General features: G+C 37.0%; 20 non-coding genes across 20 annotated transcripts; 5 read left to right on the top strand and 15 right to left on the bottom strand.

The window, feature by feature from the left end:
* Positions 1 to 989: 989 nt before the first annotated feature.
* On the bottom strand, positions 990 to 1,061 carry Trnap-cgg (transfer RNA proline (anticodon CGG)). Its single transcript has one exon. It is a non-coding gene; the product is annotated as a tRNA-Pro (tRNA).
* A 365-nt stretch (positions 1,062 to 1,426) lies between these two features.
* Trnav-aac (transfer RNA valine (anticodon AAC)) lies at positions 1,427 to 1,499 on the top strand. Its single transcript has one exon. It is a non-coding gene; the product is annotated as a tRNA-Val (tRNA).
* A 325-nt stretch (positions 1,500 to 1,824) lies between these two features.
* Trnag-ucc (transfer RNA glycine (anticodon UCC)) lies at positions 1,825 to 1,896 on the bottom strand. Its single transcript has one exon. It is a non-coding gene; the product is annotated as a tRNA-Gly (tRNA).
* Positions 1,897 to 5,520: 3,624 nt separating this feature from the next.
* Positions 5,521 to 5,592, bottom strand: Trnap-cgg (transfer RNA proline (anticodon CGG)). Its single transcript has one exon. It is a non-coding gene; the product is annotated as a tRNA-Pro (tRNA).
* Positions 5,593 to 5,956: 364 nt separating this feature from the next.
* Trnav-aac (transfer RNA valine (anticodon AAC)) lies at positions 5,957 to 6,029 on the top strand. Its single transcript has one exon. It is a non-coding gene; the product is annotated as a tRNA-Val (tRNA).
* A 327-nt stretch (positions 6,030 to 6,356) lies between these two features.
* On the bottom strand, positions 6,357 to 6,428 carry Trnag-ucc (transfer RNA glycine (anticodon UCC)). Its single transcript has one exon. It is a non-coding gene; the product is annotated as a tRNA-Gly (tRNA).
* Positions 6,429 to 6,675: 247 nt separating this feature from the next.
* Positions 6,676 to 6,747, bottom strand: Trnag-ucc (transfer RNA glycine (anticodon UCC)). Its single transcript has one exon. It is a non-coding gene; the product is annotated as a tRNA-Gly (tRNA).
* A 1,561-nt stretch (positions 6,748 to 8,308) lies between these two features.
* Trnap-cgg (transfer RNA proline (anticodon CGG)) lies at positions 8,309 to 8,380 on the bottom strand. The gene has a single exon. It is a non-coding gene; the product is annotated as a tRNA-Pro (tRNA).
* A 364-nt stretch (positions 8,381 to 8,744) lies between these two features.
* Positions 8,745 to 8,817, top strand: Trnav-aac (transfer RNA valine (anticodon AAC)). The gene has a single exon. It is a non-coding gene; the product is annotated as a tRNA-Val (tRNA).
* Positions 8,818 to 9,144: 327 nt separating this feature from the next.
* Trnag-ucc (transfer RNA glycine (anticodon UCC)) lies at positions 9,145 to 9,216 on the bottom strand. The gene has a single exon. It is a non-coding gene; the product is annotated as a tRNA-Gly (tRNA).
* Positions 9,217 to 9,463: 247 nt separating this feature from the next.
* On the bottom strand, positions 9,464 to 9,535 carry Trnag-ucc (transfer RNA glycine (anticodon UCC)). The gene has a single exon. It is a non-coding gene; the product is annotated as a tRNA-Gly (tRNA).
* A 1,587-nt stretch (positions 9,536 to 11,122) lies between these two features.
* Trnap-cgg (transfer RNA proline (anticodon CGG)) lies at positions 11,123 to 11,194 on the bottom strand. The gene has a single exon. It is a non-coding gene; the product is annotated as a tRNA-Pro (tRNA).
* Positions 11,195 to 11,558: 364 nt separating this feature from the next.
* Positions 11,559 to 11,631, top strand: Trnav-aac (transfer RNA valine (anticodon AAC)). The gene has a single exon. It is a non-coding gene; the product is annotated as a tRNA-Val (tRNA).
* A 327-nt stretch (positions 11,632 to 11,958) lies between these two features.
* Positions 11,959 to 12,030, bottom strand: Trnag-ucc (transfer RNA glycine (anticodon UCC)). The gene has a single exon. It is a non-coding gene; the product is annotated as a tRNA-Gly (tRNA).
* Positions 12,031 to 12,277: 247 nt separating this feature from the next.
* Positions 12,278 to 12,349, bottom strand: Trnag-ucc (transfer RNA glycine (anticodon UCC)). The gene has a single exon. It is a non-coding gene; the product is annotated as a tRNA-Gly (tRNA).
* A 1,571-nt stretch (positions 12,350 to 13,920) lies between these two features.
* On the bottom strand, positions 13,921 to 13,992 carry Trnap-cgg (transfer RNA proline (anticodon CGG)). The gene has a single exon. It is a non-coding gene; the product is annotated as a tRNA-Pro (tRNA).
* Positions 13,993 to 14,356: 364 nt separating this feature from the next.
* Trnav-aac (transfer RNA valine (anticodon AAC)) lies at positions 14,357 to 14,429 on the top strand. The gene has a single exon. It is a non-coding gene; the product is annotated as a tRNA-Val (tRNA).
* A 327-nt stretch (positions 14,430 to 14,756) lies between these two features.
* On the bottom strand, positions 14,757 to 14,828 carry Trnag-ucc (transfer RNA glycine (anticodon UCC)). Its single transcript has one exon. It is a non-coding gene; the product is annotated as a tRNA-Gly (tRNA).
* Positions 14,829 to 15,075: 247 nt separating this feature from the next.
* Positions 15,076 to 15,147, bottom strand: Trnag-ucc (transfer RNA glycine (anticodon UCC)). The gene has a single exon. It is a non-coding gene; the product is annotated as a tRNA-Gly (tRNA).
* A 1,591-nt stretch (positions 15,148 to 16,738) lies between these two features.
* Trnap-cgg (transfer RNA proline (anticodon CGG)) lies at positions 16,739 to 16,810 on the bottom strand. The gene has a single exon. It is a non-coding gene; the product is annotated as a tRNA-Pro (tRNA).
* Between the last annotated feature and the right edge of the window lie 82 nt (positions 16,811 to 16,892).

Below are 16,892 nucleotides of genomic sequence, written 5' to 3'. Positions count from 1 at the left end.
ATGTTTACATGATGACGACACGACAGTATATAATTGCCCGAGGCGTAATATAAACTTATAAGAAAATGTATGAAATTCATGATTAAAGAAAACATGCAGTTCATAAGATGACGATAAAGTTGACGCAGATCCAACTTTTGGATAGCGGAATTGAAAGAATGAAATTTAGCAATTCAAAAAGAATAGAAAAAATATCCAGTAACAGATAGAAAAAAAAAAAGAAAGAAAGAAAAGAAAGCCAGAGAGAGAGAGAGAGAGAGAGAGAGAGAGAGAGAGAGAGAGAGAGAGAGAGAGAGAGAGAGAGAGAGAGAGAGAGAGAGAGAGGAGAGAGAGAGAGAGAGAGAGAAATTAATTTACCACTGCTTGAGCATCGAAAATGCATACATACCAAAACACCAATGTTAGTGGTCAGTCTTAGCTTATTACTTCTATCGAATGATAACCTTTTTAGAACCGTGCGGGCCATTGTGCAATCGGTGTAGTCTGTCTGGGAGGAAACACAAATCTGACTTACCGGCGACCGGAATGTTAACATCGATCCGCAAGTCAGGAATCCCTGGACGAAGAATGAGACGAAATCACCACAGTAACGACAACGTGTCATAATTAAAGCAGGATAGAGACGACCGAAGTACGTTACGTCTATTTTCAATACGAAATCCACCGAGGCCAAAAGATCAACACGATCAAGACCCTTTATATACTAGTGAGCGCTCTATGGTAGGACATAATACCAGTTGGATGAATATACTGGGCATAGTGTGAGACTCCCTTTTAAGTTGTATCACGAGTAATGTCTATAGCCCATTCAGCAGGCTGACAATGATGAGGACGGGAAGACCAGATTGGTAATGATATTACGCTTTGCATAGGCTGCCTATATTTTTGTGCGTCCATAATTCTCCAAATTGTGGCCTAACATTTTTTGGTACTCCAGTTTCGCGATTTGATATTTAATGAGCGGATCCTTTTTGCAATGCCAAAAATTAGGGCTCGTCCGGGAGTCGAACCCGGGACCTCTCGCACCCGAAGCGAGAATCATACCACTAGACCAACGAGCCTGACACTGCTAAGTGAAATTAAATAGATTATAAATAATTTCATGTCACATATCAAGACGGTGAACAAGTATTCCAATTTCTAGAATATTTATGTTCATTGACAAATTGTAGCTTTCGATTGCAAATTACGTTCCGTTTCTAGGAGAAAGAAATAACTAAAAACTGAAAGATTACACTCCGTGTGGGATCGATTTGACATTTCGAATACAAAAGAAAGACGACATATGTTGAAATAGCGTTTGTCTGCCGGCCGAAGTTTAGTTATCCATCAATTGGGTTCAAACTGTTGATATGCCTGAGCTGCAATGCAGTGCCGTAGATTTCCGTCATGGTTTTAAGCTTAAATTCACACTTAGATCCCCAAGGTTTCCGTGGTGTAGTGGTTATCACATCCGCTTAACACGCGGAAGGTCCTGAGTTCAATCCTCAGCGGAAACATCTATTTTTGCTGTCTTTAAGAATGGCCAATTTGAAATGGCATCAACGGTCTTACAGTTTAATTTCTGTTTTACTTGTTTCAAGATTTCTATATATTATTAGTGTCAAAATTTGTTCAGCACTGCTGGTTCAAAATGGTTCATTTGTATCAACATGGATTGGTAAAGACCTGAAATAAATGCCGAATAGTCCGAAAGTTTAAATCACTGGGGTGCTTCCATTAAAAAGTTGTGGAATCTCTGAGAGAACATGAATCGAAATGTAAGAGTATAAATTTTTTTTTAAATGACGTAGATGATAAATTTCATACGATACAAAAAATTCGTGCGTCGGCCGGGAGTCGAACCCGGATCGACTGCTTGGAAGGCAACCATGCTAACCGTTACACCACCGACGCCATAAATACACCTGTTTAAATTTACTTAGATATATATCGCCTTCGAATTCATTACCCATCACTATAAAGCTTCCTATATTTGAAGTTTTATATCAAATTGCATCTTAACCTATTGGAGTTAAGAAAGACAAAAAGATATGATTTCTTTTCCTCTCTCGCAAATAAAGAAACACTGCATTTCCGAAAGTTCGGCAACTAGTGTAATAAACATAATACTTGATTCCATCTAATCCTAGCAAAAATTACGTGCGTCGGCCGGGAGTCGAACCCGGATCGACTGCTTGGAAGGCAACCATGCTTTTTTTTTTTTATCTTTATTAAAATCAAACATCATATAATACAAATAAAACAAAATATAAAATCAATTGTCCTTGATTGTTCTCATTATAGCTATATGCTATACTTTGTATTCACAATACTGTTATTTCTCATTTCAGGTACACAATAATTATTACAATTTAAAGACTAGAACATTGTCTGTTTCTTCTAACAAAGGGTTATCCATTACAAACTTTTTTTGAAATATATGACTCATATTATGACATCGACAGAGATAGACATACATATATGTTACATAATGTTTTAATGTATATTTAAATAATTTTATCAAATTTACACTAGAATAACCACTATTCAACAAGTTTCTCCTTCTGAAGATACAAAATCTGGCAACAGACATAAAAAAATTAAGAAAAGAATCATTCACTCCTTTCATATGCCATCTCAATCCCAAAATCAATAGTTCCTCACTTCTTACTAAACTAATCTTATCTGAATCACAGTTTTCAAATATTCTAACTAATAAGGATGACAAATAATTATGAAAATCTTCAAGTTTATCACAATTCATAAATATATGCAGGATGTCTTCCTTTTCACTGCAACACACTTTACAGATATTATCATCAACTAAACCTATCTTTTGAAGTTTTACATTAGTAAAATACAGTTATGTAACACCTTAAAGTCTAACTCAACCCAAATTAGAAGGTTTCCAATACATATTGACATGTTCCCATATTTTACTGAATGCTTCAGAACTCACATCAAATTCTGATTTCCATAACTCAATACCAACAGGTTCTTCAACAATATTTTCCAACATAATAGTATATAATGTTTTAGTACTACATAATTTCAAATCATAATGCACATTTTTACAAATAATTGAAATGTCTATTGTTCTTGGTATAGATATTCTGTGAATATCAGTGTTCACTGTGTTTTTTCCATTCTACAGGTATAACATTCAACAAGTTTCTATATCTATCAACTACATATTGTACATTAACGTCTTCATATACAACTTGAATCATTTCAACTATAGCATGATCAGGCAAGAAACCAGTTTTTTACTTCAAAACATATATCTTTGAGACAAACAATACCAGCACCTATAAAATCGTGCCATACAATTGTTCTGTTATTAAAAACAATATTTGGATTAACAAACAAAGGCTGGTCATAAATATTTTCTACAGACAATGGAAACTCTATTTGTTTCCTTATACAATTCAGTGCTTGAAAAAATTCTTGATAAACAACAGGCAGTTTTTTCAATTCACAATTAGGTATCACAGTATAAAAAACATTATGACAAAGTTTCATCTCATAAATTGAAGATACAAAATACTTAAATGTGTATTTCCATAACACTTCATATTCATCATCTAACAATCTACCTAAAAATTTTAGCCTAAAAGCATAAATTTTACATTTGATATCAGCAACATTTAAACCACCTCTACTTTTATCATCTACTATACAGTTGTATTTTACTAAGTGACATCTATTTTTCCATATAAAATTCACACAAAGTCTTTTTATCTCTATATAAGCCCATTCAGGTAATGCAGTTACAAATAAGGCATACCAAAATCTAGATAACATCAGTGAATTAATTACACTAACCCTGCCATGTATAGTTAATCTTCTCAACAACCATATGTTGAGAAGGGATTTTATCTTAACTATCTTATTTTTCCAATTCATTTCATCACACATTTTTCTATTTTTTCCAATAAAAACTCCTAACAGTTGAAAATAATCGTTACACCACCGACGCCATGTTACTGATGTGAACGAAATTATTTCTTATAGCACAGACGAATACAGTCAGTTTATTGAATTACGTGGCAATGCATATATGCAGGCTAGATCAAAAAAGAATTACAACTTTAATGATATCGATATATATCTTATAGTGTCTAATTCTTATAAATTTTCACATGCCATGCTGACAAAATATTTACTTCTTTAAATTACTGCCAGATAGTGTGTGCATGATAGCTGATGCCAATTGTTCCGTAATTGATACGGTATAGAAATAATCCAAAGTTTAAACTTTAAGAGGTCTTGAACGTTTAATTCTTTGTCTCATCATTGTGCAATAATTTAATATCGTACACTAGTTAACTTGTAGGTTAATATGCTAATTTGTAGTGGAAATACGAATCAATTACCGAGGGGCGTAATTAATCTTCGAACATATGTTACTTTCACTAAACCACTATTTGAAGAAACTGTTTTCTGGTTGGAAGAATTGGATATATAGTCTGCTGAACCGAACAAGATAGGCTGAAAAAGCAAAAGATAATGTGCTTTCGTGAATGTTCGGGTTCTACACTGTATACGAAACAAAGACCGGTGAACATATGTTTACATGATGACGACACGACCAGTATATAATTGCCCGAGGCGTAATATAAACTTATAAGAAAATGTATGAAATTCATGATTAAAGAAAACATGCAGTTCATAAGATGACGATAAAGTTGACGCAGATCCAACTTTTGGATAGCGGAATTGAAAGAATGAAATTTAGCAATTCAAAAAGAATAGAAAAAATATCCAGTAACAGATAGAAAAAAAAAAAGAAAGAAAGAAAAGAAAGCCAGAGAGAGAGAGAGAGAGAGAGAGAGAGAGAGAGAGAGAGAGAGAGAGAGAGAGAGAGAGAGAGAGAGAGAGAGAGAGAGAGAGAGAGAGAAATAATTTACCACTCTTGAGCATCGAAAATGCATACATACCAAAACACAATGTTAGTGTCAGTCTTAGCTTATTACTTCTATCGAATGATAACCTTTTTAGAACCGTGCGGGCCATTGTGCAATCGGTGTAGTCTGTCTGGGAGGAAACACAAATCTGACTTACCGGCGACCGGAATGTTAACATCGATCCGCAGTCAGGAATCCCTGGACGAAGAATGAGACGAAATCACCACAGTAACGACAACGTGTCATAATTAAAGCAGGATAGAGACGACCGAAGTACGTTACGTCTATTTTCAATACGAAATCCACCGAGGCCAAAAAGATCAACACGATCAAGACCCTTTATATACTAGTGAGCGCTCTATGGTAGGACATAATACCAGTTGGATGAATATACTGGGCATAGTGTGAGACTCCCTTTTAAGTTGTATCACGAGTAATGTCTATAGCCCATTCAGCAGGCTGACAATGATGAGGACGGGAAGACCAGATTGGTAATGATATTACGCTTTGCATAGGCTGCCTATATTTTTGTGCGTCCATAATTCTCCAAATTGTGGCCTAACATTTTTTGGTACTCCAGTTTCGCGATTTGATATTTAATGAGCGGATCCTTTTGCAATGCCAAAAATTAGGGCTCGTCCGGGAGTCGAACCCGGGACCTCTCGCACCCGAAGCGAGAATCATACCACTAGACCAACGAGCCTGACACTGCTAAGTGAAATTAAATAGATTATAAATAATTTCATGTCACATATCAAGACGGTGAACAAGTATTCCAATTTCTAGAATATTTTATGTTCATTGACAAATTGTAGCTTTCGATTGCAAATTACGTTCCGTTTCTAGGAGAAAGAAATAACTAAAAACTGAAAGATTACACTCCGTGTGGGATCGATTTGACATTTCGAATACAAAAGAAAGACGACATATGTTGAAATAGCGTTTGTCTGCCGGCCGAAGTTTAGTTATCCATCAATTGGGTCAACTGTTGATATGCCTGAGCTGCAATGCAGTGCCGTAGATTTCCGTCATGGTTTTAAGCTTAAATTCACACTTAGATCCCCAAGGTTTCCGTGGTGTAGTGGTTATCACATCCGCTTAACACGCGGAAGGTCCTGAGTTCAATCCTCAGCGGAAACATCTATTTTTGCTGTCTTTAAGAATGGCCAATTTGAAATGGCATCAACGGTCTTACAGTTTAATTTCTGTTTTACTTGTTTCAAGATTTCTATATATTATTAGTGTCAAAATTTGTTCAGCACTGCTGGTTCAAAATGGTTCATTTGTATCAACATGGATTGGTAAAGACCTGAAATAAATGCCGAATAGTCCGAAAGTTTAAATCACTGGGGTGCTTCCATTAAAAAGTTGTGGAATCTCTGAGAGAACATGAATCGAAATGGTAAGAGTATAAATTTTTTTTTTAAATGACGTAGATGATAAATTTCATACGATACAAAAAATTCGTGCGTCGGCCGGGAGTCGAACCCGGATCGACTGCTTGGAAGGCAACCATGCTAACCGTTACACCACCGACGCCATAAATACACCTGTTTAAATTTACTTAGATATATATCGCCTTCGAATTCATTACCCATCACTATAAAGCTTCCTATATTTGAAGTTTTATATCAAATTGCATCTTAACCTATTGGAGTTAAGAAAGACAAAAAGATATGATTTCTTTTCCTCTCTCGCAAATAAAGAAACACTGCATTTCCGAAAGTTCGGCAACTAGTGTAATAAACATAATACTTGATTCCATCTAATCCTAGCAAAAATTACGTGCGTCGGCCGGGAGTCGAACCCGGATCGACTGCTTGGAAGGCAACCATGCTAACCGTTACACCACCGACGCCATGTTACTGATGTGAACGAAATTATTTCTTATAGCACAGACGAATACAGTCAGTTTATTGAATTACGTGGCAATGCATATATGCAGGCTAGATCAAAAAAGAATTACAACTTTAATGATATCGATATATATCTTATAGTGTCTAATTCTTATAAATTTTCACATGCCATGCTGACAAAATATTTACTTCTTTAAATTACTGCCAGATAGTGTGTGCATGATAGCTGATGCCAATTGTTCCGTAATTGATACGGTATAGAAATAATCCAAAGTTTAAACTTTAAGAGGTCTTGAACGTTTAATTCTTTGTCTCATCATTGTGCAATAATTTAATATCGTACACTAGTTAACTTGTAGGTTAATATGCTAATTTGTAGTGGAAATACGAATCAATTACCGAGGGGCGTAATTAATCTTCGAACATATGTTACTTTCACTAAACCACTATTTGAAGAAACTGTTTTCTGGTTGGAAGAATTGGATATATAGTCTGCTGAACCGAACAAGATAGGCTGAAAAAGCAAAAGATAATGTGCTTTCGTGAATGTTCGGGTTCTACACTGTATACGAAACAAAGACCGGTGAACATATGTTTACATGATGACGACACGACCAGTATATAATTGCCCGAGGCGTAATATAAACTTATAAGAAAATGTATGAAATTCATGATTAAAGAAAACATGCAGTTCATAAGATGACGATAAAGTTGACGCAGATCCAACTTTTGGATAGCGGAATTGAAAGAATGAAATTTAGCAATTCAAAAAGAATAGAAAAAATATCCAGTAACAGATAGAAAAAAAAAAAGAAAGAAAGAAAAGAAAGCCAGAGAGAGAGAGAGAGAGAGAGAGAGAGAGAGAGAGAGAGAGAGAGAGAGAGAGAGAGAGAGAGAGAGAGAGAGAGAGAGAGAGAGAGAGAGAAATAATTTACCACTCTTGAGCATCGAAAATGCATACATACCAAAACACAATGTTAGTGTCAGTCTTAGCTTATTACTTCTATCGAATGATAACCTTTTTAGAACCGTGCGGGCCATTGTGCAATCGGTGTAGTCTGTCTGGGAGGAAACACAAATCTGACTTACCGGCGACCGGAATGTTAACATCGATCCGCAGTCAGGAATCCCTGGACGAAGAATGAGACGAAATCACCACAGTAACGACAACGTGTCATAATTAAAGCAGGATAGAGACGACCGAAGTACGTTACGTCTATTTTCAATACGAAATCCACCGAGGCCAAAAAGATCAACACGATCAAGACCCTTTATATACTAGTGAGCGCTCTATGGTAGGACATAATACCAGTTGGATGAATATACTGGGCATAGTGTGAGACTCCCTTTTAAGTTGTATCACGAGTAATGTCTATAGCCCATTCAGCAGGCTGACAATGATGAGGACGGGAAGACCAGATTGGTAATGATATTACGCTTTGCATAGGCTGCCTATATTTTTGTGCGTCCATAATTCTCCAAATTGTGGCCTAACATTTTTTGGTACTCCAGTTTCGCGATTTGATATTTAATGAGCGGATCCTTTTGCAATGCCAAAAATTAGGGCTCGTCCGGGAGTCGAACCCGGGACCTCTCGCACCCGAAGCGAGAATCATACCACTAGACCAACGAGCCTGACACTGCTAAGTGAAATTAAATAGATTATAAATAATTTCATGTCACATATCAAGACGGTGAACAAGTATTCCAATTTCTAGAATATTTTATGTTCATTGACAAATTGTAGCTTTCGATTGCAAATTACGTTCCGTTTCTAGGAGAAAGAAATAACTAAAAACTGAAAGATTACACTCCGTGTGGGATCGATTTGACATTTCGAATACAAAAGAAAGACGACATATGTTGAAATAGCGTTTGTCTGCCGGCCGAAGTTTAGTTATCCATCAATTGGGTCAACTGTTGATATGCCTGAGCTGCAATGCAGTGCCGTAGATTTCCGTCATGGTTTTAAGCTTAAATTCACACTTAGATCCCCAAGGTTTCCGTGGTGTAGTGGTTATCACATCCGCTTAACACGCGGAAGGTCCTGAGTTCAATCCTCAGCGGAAACATCTATTTTTGCTGTCTTTAAGAATGGCCAATTTGAAATGGCATCAACGGTCTTACAGTTTAATTTCTGTTTTACTTGTTTCAAGATTTCTATATATTATTAGTGTCAAAATTTGTTCAGCACTGCTGGTTCAAAATGGTTCATTTGTATCAACATGGATTGGTAAAGACCTGAAATAAATGCCGAATAGTCCGAAAGTTTAAATCACTGGGGTGCTTCCATTAAAAAGTTGTGGAATCTCTGAGAGAACATGAATCGAAATGGTAAGAGTATAAATTTTTTTTTTAAATGACGTAGATGATAAATTTCATACGATACAAAAAATTCGTGCGTCGGCCGGGAGTCGAACCCGGATCGACTGCTTGGAAGGCAACCATGCTAACCGTTACACCACCGACGCCATAAATACACCTGTTTAAATTTACTTAGATATATATCGCCTTCGAATTCATTACCCATCACTATAAAGCTTCCTATATTTGAAGTTTTATATCAAATTGCATCTTAACCTATTGGAGTTAAGAAAGACAAAAAGATATGATTTCTTTTCCTCTCTCGCAAATAAAGAAACACTGCATTTCCGAAAGTTCGGCAACTAGTGTAATAAACATAATACTTGATTCCATCTAATCCTAGCAAAAATTACGTGCGTCGGCCGGGAGTCGAACCCGGATCGACTGCTTGGAAGGCAACCATGCTAACCGTTACACCACCGACGCCATGTTACTGATGTGAACGAAATTATTTCTTATAGCACAGACGAATACAGTCAGTTTATTGAATTACGTGGCAATGCATATATGCAGGCTAGATCAAAAAAGAATTACAACTTTAATGATATCGATATATATCTTATAGTGTCTAATTCTTATAAATTTTCACATGCCATGCTGACAAAATATTTACTTCTTTAAATTACTGCCAGATAGTGTGTGCATGATAGCTGATGCCAATTGTTCCGTAATTGATACGGTATAGAAATAATCCAAAGTTTAAACTTTAAGAGGTCTTGAACGTTTAATTCTTTGTCTCATCATTGTGCAATAATTTAATATCGTACACTAGTTAACTTGTAGGTTAATATGCTAATTTGTAGTGGAAATACGAATCAATTACCGAGGGGCGTAATTAATCTTCGAACATATGTTACTTTCACTAAACCACTATTTGAAGAAACTGTTTTCTGGTTGGAAGAATTGGATATATAGTCTGCTGAACCGAACAAGATAGGCTGAAAAAGCAAAAGATAATGTGCTTTCGTGAATGTTCGGGTTCTACACTGTATACGAAACAAAGACCGGTGAACATATGTTTACATGATGACGACACGACCAGTATATAATTGCCCGAGGCGTAATATAAACTTATAAGAAAATGTATGAAATTCATGATTAAAGAAAACATGCAGTTCATAAGATGACGATAAAGTTGACGCAGATCCAACTTTTGGATAGCGGAATTGAAAGAATGAAATTTAGCAATTCAAAAAGAATAGAAAAAATATCCAGTAACAGATAGAAAAAAAAAAAGAAAGAAAGAAAAGAAAGCCAGAGAGAGAGAGAGAGAGAGAGAGAGAGAGAGAGAGAGAGAGAGAGAGAGAGAGAGAGAGAGAGAGAGAGAGAGAGAGAGAGAGAGAGAGAGAGAGAGAGAGAGAGAGAGAGAGAGAGAAATAATTTACCACTCTTGAGCATCGAAAATGCATACATACCAAAACACAATGTTAGTGTCAGTCTTAGCTTATTACTTCTATCGAATGATAACCTTTTTAGAACCGTGCGGGCCATTGTGCAATCGGTGTAGTCTGTCTGGGAGGAAACACAAATCTGACTTACCGGCGACCGGAATGTTAACATCGATCCGCAGTCAGGAATCCCTGGACGAAGAATGAGACGAAATCACCACAGTAACGACAACGTGTCATAATTAAAGCAGGATAGAGACGACCGAAGTACGTTACGTCTATTTTCAATACGAAATCCACCGAGGCCAAAAAGATCAACACGATCAAGACCCTTTATATACTAGTGAGCGCTCTATGGTAGGACATAATACCAGTTGGATGAATATACTGGGCATAGTGTGAGACTCCCTTTTAAGTTGTATCACGAGTAATGTCTATAGCCCATTCAGCAGGCTGACAATGATGAGGACGGGAAGACCAGATTGGTAATGATATTACGCTTTGCATAGGCTGCCTATATTTTTGTGCGTCCATAATTCTCCAAATTGTGGCCTAACATTTTTTGGTACTCCAGTTTCGCGATTTGATATTTAATGAGCGGATCCTTTTGCAATGCCAAAAATTAGGGCTCGTCCGGGAGTCGAACCCGGGACCTCTCGCACCCGAAGCGAGAATCATACCACTAGACCAACGAGCCTGACACTGCTAAGTGAAATTAAATAGATTATAAATAATTTCATGTCACATATCAAGACGGTGAACAAGTATTCCAATTTCTAGAATATTTTATGTTCATTGACAAATTGTAGCTTTCGATTGCAAATTACGTTCCGTTTCTAGGAGAAAGAAATAACTAAAAACTGAAAGATTACACTCCGTGTGGGATCGATTTGACATTTCGAATACAAAAGAAAGACGACATATGTTGAAATAGCGTTTGTCTGCCGGCCGAAGTTTAGTTATCCATCAATTGGGTCAACTGTTGATATGCCTGAGCTGCAATGCAGTGCCGTAGATTTCCGTCATGGTTTTAAGCTTAAATTCACACTTAGATCCCCAAGGTTTCCGTGGTGTAGTGGTTATCACATCCGCTTAACACGCGGAAGGTCCTGAGTTCAATCCTCAGCGGAAACATCTATTTTTGCTGTCTTTAAGAATGGCCAATTTGAAATGGCATCAACGGTCTTACAGTTTAATTTCTGTTTTACTTGTTTCAAGATTTCTATATATTATTAGTGTCAAAATTTGTTCAGCACTGCTGGTTCAAAATGGTTCATTTGTATCAACATGGATTGGTAAAGACCTGAAATAAATGCCGAATAGTCCGAAAGTTTAAATCACTGGGGTGCTTCCATTAAAAAGTTGTGGAATCTCTGAGAGAACATGAATCGAAATGGTAAGAGTATAAATTTTTTTTTTAAATGACGTAGATGATAAATTTCATACGATACAAAAAATTCGTGCGTCGGCCGGGAGTCGAACCCGGATCGACTGCTTGGAAGGCAACCATGCTAACCGTTACACCACCGACGCCATAAATACACCTGTTTAAATTTACTTAGATATATATCGCCTTCGAATTCATTACCCATCACTATAAAGCTTCCTATATTTGAAGTTTTATATCAAATTGCATCTTAACCTATTGGAGTTAAGAAAGACAAAAAGATATGATTTCTTTTCCTCTCTCGCAAATAAAGAAACACTGCATTTCCGAAAGTTCGGCAACTAGTGTAATAAACATAATACTTGATTCCATCTAATCCTAGCAAAAATTACGTGCGTCGGCCGGGAGTCGAACCCGGATCGACTGCTTGGAAGGCAACCATGCTAACCGTTACACCACCGACGCCATGTTACTGATGTGAACGAAATTATTTCTTATAGCACAGACGAATACAGTCAGTTTATTGAATTACGTGGCAATGCATATATGCAGGCTAGATCAAAAAAGAATTACAACTTTAATGATATCGATATATATCTTATAGTGTCTAATTCTTATAAATTTTCACATGCCATGCTGACAAAATATTTACTTCTTTAAATTACTGCCAGATAGTGTGTGCATGATAGCTGATGCCAATTGTTCCGTAATTGATACGGTATAGAAATAATCCAAAGTTTAAACTTTAAGAGGTCTTGAACGTTTAATTCTTTGTCTCATCATTGTGCAATAATTTAATATCGTACACTAGTTAACTTGTAGGTTAATATGCTAATTTGTAGTGGAAATACGAATCAATTACCGAGGGGCGTAATTAATCTTCGAACATATGTTACTTTCACTAAACCACTATTTGAAGAAACTGTTTTCTGGTTGGAAGAATTGGATATATAGTCTGCTGAACCGAACAAGATAGGCTGAAAAAGCAAAAGATAATGTGCTTTCGTGAATGTTCGGGTTCTACACTGTATACGAAACAAAGACCGGTGAACATATGTTTACATGATGACGACACGACCAGTATATAATTGCCCGAGGCGTAATATAAACTTATAAGAAAATGTATGAAATTCATGATTAAAGAAAACATGCAGTTCATAAGATGACGATAAAGTTGACGCAGATCCAACTTTTGGATAGCGGAATTGAAAGAATGAAATTTAGCAATTCAAAAAGAATAGAAAAAATATCCAGTAACAGATAGAAAAAAAAAAAGAAAGAAAGAAAAGAAAGCCAGAGAGAGAGAGAGAGAGAGAGAGAGAGAGAGAGAGAGAGAGAGAGAGAGAGAGAGAGAGAGAGAGAGAGAGAGAGAGAGAGAGAGAGAGAGAGAGAGAGAGAAATAATTTACCACTCTTGAGCATCGAAAATGCATACATACCAAAACACAATGTTAGTGTCAGTCTTAGCTTATTACTTCTATCGAATGATAACCTTTTTAGAACCGTGCGGGCCATTGTGCAATCGGTGTAGTCTGTCTGGGAGGAAACACAAATCTGACTTACCGGCGACCGGAATGTTAACATCGATCCGCAGTCAGGAATCCCTGGACGAAGAATGAGACGAAATCACCACAGTAACGACAACGTGTCATAATTAAAGCAGGATAGAGACGACCGAAGTACGTTACGTCTATTTTCAATACGAAATCCACCGAGGCCAAAAAGATCAACACGATCAAGACCCTTTATATACTAGTGAGCGCTCTATGGTAGGACATAATACCAGTTGGATGAATATACTGGGCATAGTGTGAGACTCCCTTTTAAGTTGTATCACGAGTAATGTCTATAGCCCATTCAGCAGGCTGACAATGATGAGGACGGGAAGACCAGATTGGTAATGATATTACGCTTTGCATAGGCTGCCTATATTTTTGTGCGTCCATAATTCTCCAAATTGTGGCCTAACATTTTTTGGTACTCCAGTTTCGCGATTTGATATTTAATGAGCGGATCCTTTTGCAATGCCAAAAATTAGGGCTCGTCCGGGAGTCGAACCCGGGACCTCTCGCACCCGAAGCGAGAATCATACCACTAGACCAACGAGCCTGACACTGCTAAGTGAAATTAAATAGATTATAAATAATTTCATGTCACATATCAAGACGGTGAACAAGTATTCCAATTTCTAGAATATTTTATGTTCATTGACAAATTGTAGCTTTCGATTGCAAATTACGTTCCGTTTCTAGGAGAAAGAAATAACTAAAAACTGAAAGATTACACTCCGTGTGGGATCGATTTGACATTTCGAATACAAAAGAAAGACGACATATGTTGAAATAGCGTTTGTCTGCCGGCCGAAGTTTAGTTATCCATCAATTGGGTCAACTGTTGATATGCCTGAGCTGCAATGCAGTGCCGTAGATTTCCGTCATGGTTTTAAGCTTAAATTCACACTTAGATCCCCAAGGTTTCCGTGGTGTAGTGGTTATCACATCCGCTTAACACGCGGAAGGTCCTGAGTTCAATCCTCAGCGGAAACATCTATTTTTGCTGTCTTTAAGAATGGCCAATTTGAAATGGCATCAACGGTCTTACAGTTTAATTTCTGTTTTACTTGTTTCAAGATTTCTATATATTATTAGTGTCAAAATTTGTTCAGCACTGCTGGTTCAAAATGGTTCATTTGTATCAACATGGATTGGTAAAGACCTGAAATAAATGCCGAATAGTCCGAAAGTTTAAATCACTGGGGTGCTTCCATTAAAAAGTTGTGGAATCTCTGAGAGAACATGAATCGAAATGGTAAGAGTATAAATTTTTTTTTTAAATGACGTAGATGATAAATTTCATACGATACAAAAAATTCGTGCGTCGGCCGGGAGTCGAACCCGGATCGACTGCTTGGAAGGCAACCATGCTAACCGTTACACCACCGACGCCATAAATACACCTGTTTAAATTTACTTAGATATATATCGCCTTCGAATTCATTACCCATCACTATAAAGCTTCCTATATTTGAAGTTTTATATCAAATTGCATCTTAACCTATTGGAGTTAAGAAAGACAAAAAGATATGATTTCTTTTCCTCTCTCGCAAATAAAGAAACACTGCATTTCCGAAAGTTCGGCAACTAGTGTAATAAACATAATACTTGATTCCATCTAATCCTAGCAAAAATTACGTGCGTCGGCCGGGAGTCGAACCCGGATCGACTGCTTGGAAGGCAACCATGCTAACCGTTACACCACCGACGCCATGTTACTGATGTGAACGAAATTATTTCTTATAGCACAGACGAATACAGTCAGTTTATTGAATTACGTGGCAATGCATATATGCAGGCTAGATCAAAAAAGAATTACAACTTTAATGATATCGATATATATCTTATAGTGTCTAATTCTTATAAATTTTCACATGCCATGCTGACAAAATATTTACTTCTTTAAATTACTGCCAGATAGTGTGTGCATGATAGCTGATGCCAATTGTTCCGTAATTGATACGGTATAGAAATAATCCAAAGTTTAAACTTTAAGAGGTCTTGAACGTTTAATTCTTTGTCTCATCATTGTGCAATAATTTAATATCGTACACTAGTTAACTTGTAGGTTAATATGCTAATTTGTAGTGGAAATACGAATCAATTACCGAGGGGCGTAATTAATCTTCGAACATATGTTACTTTCACTAAACCACTATTTGAAGAAACTGTTTTCTGGTTGGAAGAATTGGATATATAGTCTGCTGAACCGAACAAGATAGGCTGAAAAAGCAAAAGATAATGTGCTTTCGTGAATGTTCGGGTTCTACACTGTATACGAAACAAAGACCGGTGAACATATGTTTACATGATGACGACACGACCAGTATATAATTGCCCGAGGCGTAATATAAACTTATAAGAAAATGTATGAAATTCATGATTAAAGAAAACATGCAGTTCATAAGATGACGATAAAGTTGACGCAGATCCAACTTTTGGATAGCGGAATTGAAAGAATGAAATTTAGCAATTCAAAAAGAATAGAAAAAATATCCAGTAACAGATAGAAAAAAAAAAAGAAAGAAAGAAAAGAAAGCCAGAGAGAGAGAGAGAGAGAGAGAGAGAGAGAGAGAGAGAGAGAGAGAGAGAGAGAGAGAGAGAGAGAGAGAGAGAGAGAGAGAGAGAGAGAGAGAGAGAGAGAGAGAGAGAGAGAGAGAGAGAAATAATTTACCACTCTTGAGCATCGAAAATGCATACATACCAAAACACAATGTTAGTGTCAGTCTTAGCTTATTACTTCTATCGAATGATAACCTTTTTAGAACCGTGCGGGCCATTGTGCAATCGGTGTAGTCTGTCTGGGAGGAAACACAAATCTGACTTACCGGCGACCGGAATGTTAACATCGATCCGCAGTCAGGAATCCCTGGACGAAGAATGAGACGAAATCACCACAGTAACGACAACGTGTCATAATTAAAGCAGGATAGAGACGACCGAAGTACGTTACGTCTATTTTCAATACGAAATCCACCGAGGCCAAAAAGATCAACACGATCAAGACCCTTTATATACTAGTGAGCGCTCTATGGTAGGACATAATACCAGTTGGATGAATATACTGGGCATAGTGTGAGACTCCCTTTTAAGTTGTATCACGAGTAATGTCTATAGCCCATTCAGCAGGCTGACAATGATGAGGACGGGAAGACCAGATTGGTAATGATATTACGCTTTGCATAGGCTGCCTATATTTTTGTGCGTCCATAATTCTCCAAATTGTGGCCTAACATTTTTTGGTACTCCAGTTTCGCGATTTGATATTTAATGAGCGGATCCTTTTGCAATGCCAAAAATTAGGGCTCGTCCGGGAGTCGAACCCGGGACCTCTCGCACCCGAAGCGAGAATCATACCACTAGACCAACGAGCCTGACACTGCTAAGTGAAATTAAATAGATTATAAATAATTTCATGTCACATATCAAGACGGTGAACAAGTATTCCAATTTCTA

Source organism: Mytilus trossulus, chromosome 8, assembly GCF_036588685.1.
Source record: "Mytilus trossulus isolate FHL-02 chromosome 8, PNRI_Mtr1.1.1.hap1, whole genome shotgun sequence".
Lineage (NCBI taxonomy): Eukaryota > Metazoa > Mollusca > Bivalvia > Mytilida > Mytilidae > Mytilus > Mytilus trossulus.
The sequence above is the reverse complement of the archived record's forward strand: the minus strand, read 5'-3'. Positions and strand labels throughout refer to the sequence as shown.